We start from the raw sequence: 7,240 nt of genomic DNA on the forward strand, positions 1-7,240 counted from the left end.
ATGAGTCCCAATATCTTTCTCAAATCAAAAAAATAGCAAAGTGAAGCAATAGCATAGATTGGTATCAAGACTGTTCCTGTGTAATCTTCTTTGGGATAGAGGCAGTTAGTAAGCGAAAAAGAAAATAAGTAGATTTGGATTTAAAAGGTATACCAACAACACTAAAATGTTGTTCTGCTTATCTTCTGTTTTAATATGATGAGAAAATTTCTGAGTATTTCTTTTTAGAGACAAATTTCACCCTTCACAACTTAAATAATTCTGAAATTTCAGAAAAACAGTTGCATTATGGTTATTAAAGCTGGTCTCTCTAGTCCTAAATTGTTACCTCAAGCTGAATTACTGTGTCTGAATCTGTTTCTCTTGAGCAAAGTTTAGAAACTGGACAATTGCCTATTACCTTTTAGGCTCTTGTGCAATGACAGTTTGTCAGCTTTAACTCTAATATAGAAACACGTATTTCAGGTTTTTCTTTAAAGAAGTGAAATATAGATACAAGGTAGAGAGCAGTGACTGATGACTGTTTTTACGTACTTTCCCAGATTTCAGTTCTGAATTTGTCCCATTTTATTTTATTTTTTAATTTCTGATTAATTTGAGGGTACAAATACTTCGGTTATATTGTTAGTGCTTGTTAGGTAAAGTTCAAATTGTAGTTGAGTCCTTTATCCAGGTGGTGTGCTGTAGTGCCCTTAACATTGTACCCATTAGGTGAGAGAACTTTCTTCAGAGAAGGTTCTGTTTACATCTCTTGTCCACTTATAAATGGGATTTTTAGAGTTCTCTGTAGATTCTAGTTATCAGCCCTTTGTCAGATTCATAGCTTGCTTTAGTTGTGCTGACCCTCTCTCAGCTGAGTCCTGGATCCAAGTTTTTAGCTTGGTCATGTCCCATTTATTTATTTTTGATGCTGCTACAATTGCCAAAGGGGTCTTACTCATAAAATCTTTGCCCAGGCTGATATTGCCAGGACTTTTCCCCACATTTTCTTCTACAGTTTTATTGTTTCATGTCTTAAATTTAAATTTTTTATCCAGAACTTGGCCAATTTTAGGCTTCATAAAATTAGGTAAATGTGACTCACTGCCTCTTTTTTTTTTCTTTTTATCTTTCCCATCAGTTTGCCCCATCTATCCAGATTATTATTTTTTGGCCAGAGCTGGGTTTGAACCCACCACCTCCAGCATGAGGCTGGTGACCTACCCTTTGAGCCACAGGCACTGCCCTATCCAGATTCTTTAATGAATTTGGGGATTACTAGTGAAATGATGAAAGGGCCACTTAACAATTGCCTGCTCTTTACCTAGAATATAATAAAAAATTCAAGGGTTTTGATTTAGTAGAGATAGGTATACACATTTATGGACAGGTGAATAGGTATGATTTTGGAACCTACGGGATGATGGTGATGGTTTTTGGATGACACATACTTCATTATTCCATTTGGAATGTGTACATGATGTAGTTTCTTGATGATACCCAACTCTTTTTGTACTAGTTTACTTTTAATTTTCTGGTGTCTTAAGATTTATCACTAATGACTAATGCCTAATGAATAATCACTAATGACTAATGCCTAAGGAATTAGGCATTCCTAATGCCTCCTAATGCTGCAACCCTTTAATATAGTTCCTCATGTTGTGGTGACCCCCAACCATAAAATTATTTTTGTTGCTATTTCATAAGTAGCCACTCCCCTTTATAATCACTTAATCCCTTGATAGATGAAATGTTCAGTTATTCCTGTGGTAAATGCTTCCTACTTTTAAGATCTTAAAAGGCTGTGATTATAAGAGACTTCACTAACTTGATCTAAAAGAAATATAAACTTCTATGAACTATTAATAATTCTCGTTTTCCTTTATATCATACCTTAGAAATATATTAAAGGCAAACTATATTTTCCTTACTTGCTTTTGATAGTTGTTTATTTTTTTTCTAAAGCATAGGTACCTAGATTGACAGGCCTGTGAAATGTGAAATTATAATTCATTAGGTTTCGTTACCACAATCTGAAATCAGTGCTGGGGGCGTAAATGTGAATTTTCCAATCCTATAATCAGAAAATAAGGTCTTGTGGGTTTACTGCTAAAAGAAGATCCTCTTTTTTGTATTTATTTTTAGGACCTTTTTGAGGGAGAGGTGTTTTCTAGGTAGTTGCTATTGATGTCCCCATTTGAGAAATAAATAGTTTACTATATTTCTAGATGTGTTCTGATTTTTAAACCCAAAATCTTCAACTTGGAAAAACCTAGAATAAAATTGTACCCACAGTGGGCTCTCATATTTCACAAATGTCAAAGATTAAAATCTTTTATTATGTCTTTAACATGTCTGTTTTCATAAAATGCTTAAAAATGAAGCATTTGAGAAATGAAGTCTAAAAATAACAATATGTCTTCTCAGATCACTGTGGAATAAAACTAGAAATCAGTTTTAAGTTATAAGAGGAACTCTCAAAACTACACAAATATGTGGAAATTAAACCTACTGAATGATCCTTAGATCAATGATAAAATCAAGATGGAAATTAAAAGAATTTTCAAATTGAATGAAAAAAATAATACAAACTTATAAAAACTCAGATATAGCAAAAGCAGTGCTAAGAAGGAAAAAAGACAGAATGATTACAAATTAACATACTAATATCACACCTCAAGGAACTATTAATAGGAAAAGAAGAAGAAACCAAACCCAAAGGTAGCAGAAGAAAAGAAATAACAAAAATCAGAGCAGAATGAAGTGAAATGGAAACAAAAAGAAAATACACAAGATCAAAGAAACAAAAAGTTGGTTCTCTGAGAAGATAAAATCAATGTATCACTAGGTAGATTTAACCAGAAATAGAAGAGAAAGGACTCAAAACAGCTCAATCAGAAATGAAAAAGGTACACCACCAAAATACAAAATATCATCCGTGACTACTGTGACAACCTCTACAACCAGTGGTTCCCAACCTTCCTAATGCCTCCTAATGCTGCAACCCTTTAATATAGTTCCTCATGTTGTGGTGACCCCCAACCATAAAATTATTTTTGTTGCTATTTCATAACTAATTTTGCTACTGTTATGAATTGTAATGTAAATATCTGATATGCAGAATGTATTTTCATTGTTACAAAGGGGTTGTGACCCACAGGTTGAGAGTTGCTGCTCTAAACACACAGGTCAGAAAATCTAGGGGAAATAGATAAATTTTTGGAAGTATGCAACCTCCCAAGTTTGAATCAGGAAGAAACAGAAATCCTGGACTGACCAATTATGAGTGATAAGATTGGGATAGTAATTAAAACAAAAAAATCTCAAGAAAAATAAAAGCCTTGCAACAGATTTACAGCCAAATAGTATCAGGCCTATAAAGAAGAACTGGTATCTATCCTATTGAATGTTCCATACCAGCAAGAAGGAGTGAATCCTCCCTGACTCATTCTGTGAAGCCAGTATTACCCTGATACTAAAGCCAGGAAAGGACACAATAAAACGAACAACTATACACCAATATAACTCATGAACATACATGTAAAAATTTTCAACAAAATCCTATCAAACCATATCCAACAGCACCTCAAAAAGATAATTCACCATGATCAAGTAAGTTTCATCTGAGGGATGCAATGATGGTGGTTTAACATAATAGCATTTTTAAGAGATGCAGAAAAAGCATTTGATAAAATCCAGTACCCTTCATAATAAAAACCCTCAATCAACTAGGCATAAAAGGAATATACCTTGAAATAATAAAAGCCACATATGACAAACCCACTGCCAATGTCATACTGAATAAAGATAAGTTGAAAGTATTTTCCCTAAGAACCAGAACAAGCTAAGGATGCCCACTGTCACCACTGCTGTTCAACATAGTACTGGAACTCCCAGCCAGAGAATTCAGGCAAAAGAAAGAAAGAAAGAACATATCAGCAAAAAGGAGATCAAACTATCTCTGGTTGCTAAAAATAAGATCTTATATCTAAAAAACCCTAAAGACTCCTGGAATTGATGACTTCAACAAAATCTCAGTAGCATTTCTATTTCTGTTTCTACTAGTAACAGTCAAGGACTCGATACCATTCAAAATAGGTACAGAGATAATAAAACACCTAGGATTATACTTAACCAAGGAAGTGAAAGATCTCTACAAGGAGAGCTACAAAGCATTGATGAAAGAAATGAAAGATTACACTAACAAATGAAAAAACATCCTTTGCTCATCGATTGGTAGAATCAACATCATTAAAATGTCCATACAGGCCAAAGTGATTTACAGGTTAAATGCAATCACCATCAATATCATTTCACAGAGATAAAAAAATCAAATCCCAAACATTTGGAACCAAGAAAGAGCCCAAATAGCCAAAGCAATTTTAAACAAGAAGAATGAATCTGGAGGTATTGCATTACTTAACTTCAAATTATACTATAGGGTTACAGTAACCACAACAGGATGGTATTGGTATAAATACAGACATACAGACCAATGGAACAGAATAGAGAACTTTGAAATAAGCCATATGTCTGACAAAGACAAAAACACACTGGGGAAAGGAGGCCTTATTTGAAAAATGGTGCAGAGAAATTGGATAGCTGCATGCACAGAAATGAAACTGGATCCCCAGCACTCACCATATAAAAAGTTAACTCAAGATGGATTAAAGACTTAAATGTAAGACCTGAAACCGTAATCTAAACAAACAACAACAACAAAAAACAAGGTGAAAAACTCTTCCAGACATGCCTAGGCAAAAATTTATGACAAAGACTTCAAAATCAAATATGGCAGCAATGAAAAGAAATCAGATTTAATTAAATCAAGAGTTTATGTGTAGCAAAGGAAATAACAGAGTAAATAGCCCAAGTACTGCATGGGAGAAAATATTCACGAAGTATACATCTGACAAAGGTCTAATGTCCAGAATCTACAAAGAACTCAAACAAATCAGCATGATAAAATAACTCTGTCAAAAAGTGGACAAAATGTGTAAATCAATTTTTTTTTCAAAGATGATAGACAAAAGGCTAACAAACATACAAATAAATGATCAACATCACTAATCATCCGGAAAATGACACAACCAAGATAAAATACCATCTTGCCCCTGTAAGAATGGTCATTACTAGAAAGTAAAAAAACTGTAGATGTTGGCACAGTTGCAGTGAAAAAAGATCACTTATACACTGCTGGTGGAAATGCAAACTAGTACAGCCCCTAGGAAAACAGTATGGAGATTCCTCAAAGAACTAAAACTAGTCCTACTGTTCAATCCAGCAATTCCACTGCTAGGTGTTTACTTAAAGGAAAAGAAGTTATTTTATTAAAAAGACAACTATATCTGAATATTTAAAACAGTACAATTCACAATTATAAAGATAATGGAATCAACCTAAGTGCCCATCAACTGCTGAGTGGATAAAGAAAATGTGATATGTTCATGTGTACACCATGGAGTATTACTCATAAAAAGGAATGAAATAATGTCTTTGGCAGCAACTCAAATGGGACTAGAGACCATTATCCTAAGTGAAATATGTCAGGATTTGGAATGTAAATACTATATATTCTCATAAGTGTGAGCTTAATGAGGGATACATATAGTCATAAAGTCGTATATTGGACATTGAGAAGGAGGAGGAGGTTGGTATTGGGGATGAGGGATAAAGATCTAACTATTGGGTACAATGTACACTCTTTGTGATGGATACACTAAAAGCCCTGATTTCAGCATTATACAATTAATCTATATAACAAAAACATACTTTGTATCACCTAAATCTATTGAAATAAGCTGGAGGGTAAATTGGACTAGCATGATAGTTTGGGGGGCAGAGAAAGGAGTCTAACTGAAGTTTGAGGTTTATATGAACCTTTATATGAGCAGTTCTTGGGAGAAGCTGGCTGGACCACTGAAGCAGAGATGTTTGAGGACGTGGAAGGTCCCTCTAGGACAGTGGCATGAGAGGATCGTAGGTGTGCTATTGCAACCACATAAATGATCATGCGAGACATGGATTGACAGTACATACTGCAAGAGGTAAGGCTAATCATAGGTGCAGGATAGCACTGAGCACTTCTCGCAGAGTCCTTTTATTGAGAAGATACATCATAGGCAGAAAGATTACTAAGCAAAGACATGCAGGGGCTGCATCTCAGGGAAATGATCTCATAGGTGCCAACGGAGTATGTGCTCAAGGAAATGATCTTCAAAATACTAAATGCAAATTTTCCCCACTAATCCTTTAAGGAACTGTCATAAAATGCTTAATGTTTAACAATAGCCGTACTACTACAGGATTGAACTTTGCTCCTCCAAGATTACTGAGTTTTTTGGTGGCTTGTCTTCCAAGTCACAAGAGATTTCCAGGCTTGCCAGGAGAATGTCTTGTTCTCAGTAATTCCTCAGATGAGTTATAATATTGGTGACTGTTGTAGTAAGTGTGATGTTTAATCCTCTATAGTGTGCCACAAAACTTTTTATAGATCATTAATTATTTTAGAAAGAAGTTCTAAGTACAGTAAATATATTCTTTTTTTGCTCTCTTTTTTTAATAAACATAATTTAGGTGTGCTGTAGAACTATGGGTTCAAGTATGCCATGAAATAAAAAAGGTATAAAAATACTGCTCTAGGACAGTGCTTCAGTGACTATAGCCAAAGCTAACAGGATGTCACTGTGCCACAGCCTAAGCTCTCAAGCTATCTGTCAAATTCGAGTTTATATGTATTTTTGAAATCTAGTAGGTGAGTCATTTACCCTTATACCTACTCAGATATAGGGGTATCTGATGAGATTTTGAGGTAATATTCCTGAGGGGAGAGGGATTTGTTCCAAGTTCTCACGTATGGGATCTAATATGGCGTTACACTTTTGAAGGAAGAGGGAGTTCACTCCAAAGCATCAAACCATGTGTCTGAAATCATTTCAAAGATACATTACAGAAGTGGTAGTCTATTTATTTATTTATTTATTTATTTAATTTTTTTGCAGTTTTTGACCAGAGCTGGGTTTGAATCTGCCACCTCCGGCATATGGTGCCCCACTCCTTTGAGCCACAGGCACCGCCTGGAAATCTTTATTTTTAAGATAGGGTCTCAGTGGGCTAGAGTGCATTATCGTAGCTCACTCCAGGACTCAAGTGGTCTCTTCTGCATCAACTTCCTGAGAGGCCGGGACTATAAGGTCTACACCAGCGCACCCAGCTAATTTTTAATTTTTTTGTAGAGATGGGGGTCTCAGTTTATTGCCCA

The sequence above is a fragment of the Otolemur garnettii genome, unplaced genomic scaffold (genome assembly GCF_000181295.1).
Source record: "Otolemur garnettii isolate 467f Iridium unplaced genomic scaffold, OtoGar3 scaffold00003, whole genome shotgun sequence".
Classification (NCBI taxonomy): Eukaryota; Metazoa; Chordata; class Mammalia; order Primates; family Galagidae; genus Otolemur; species Otolemur garnettii.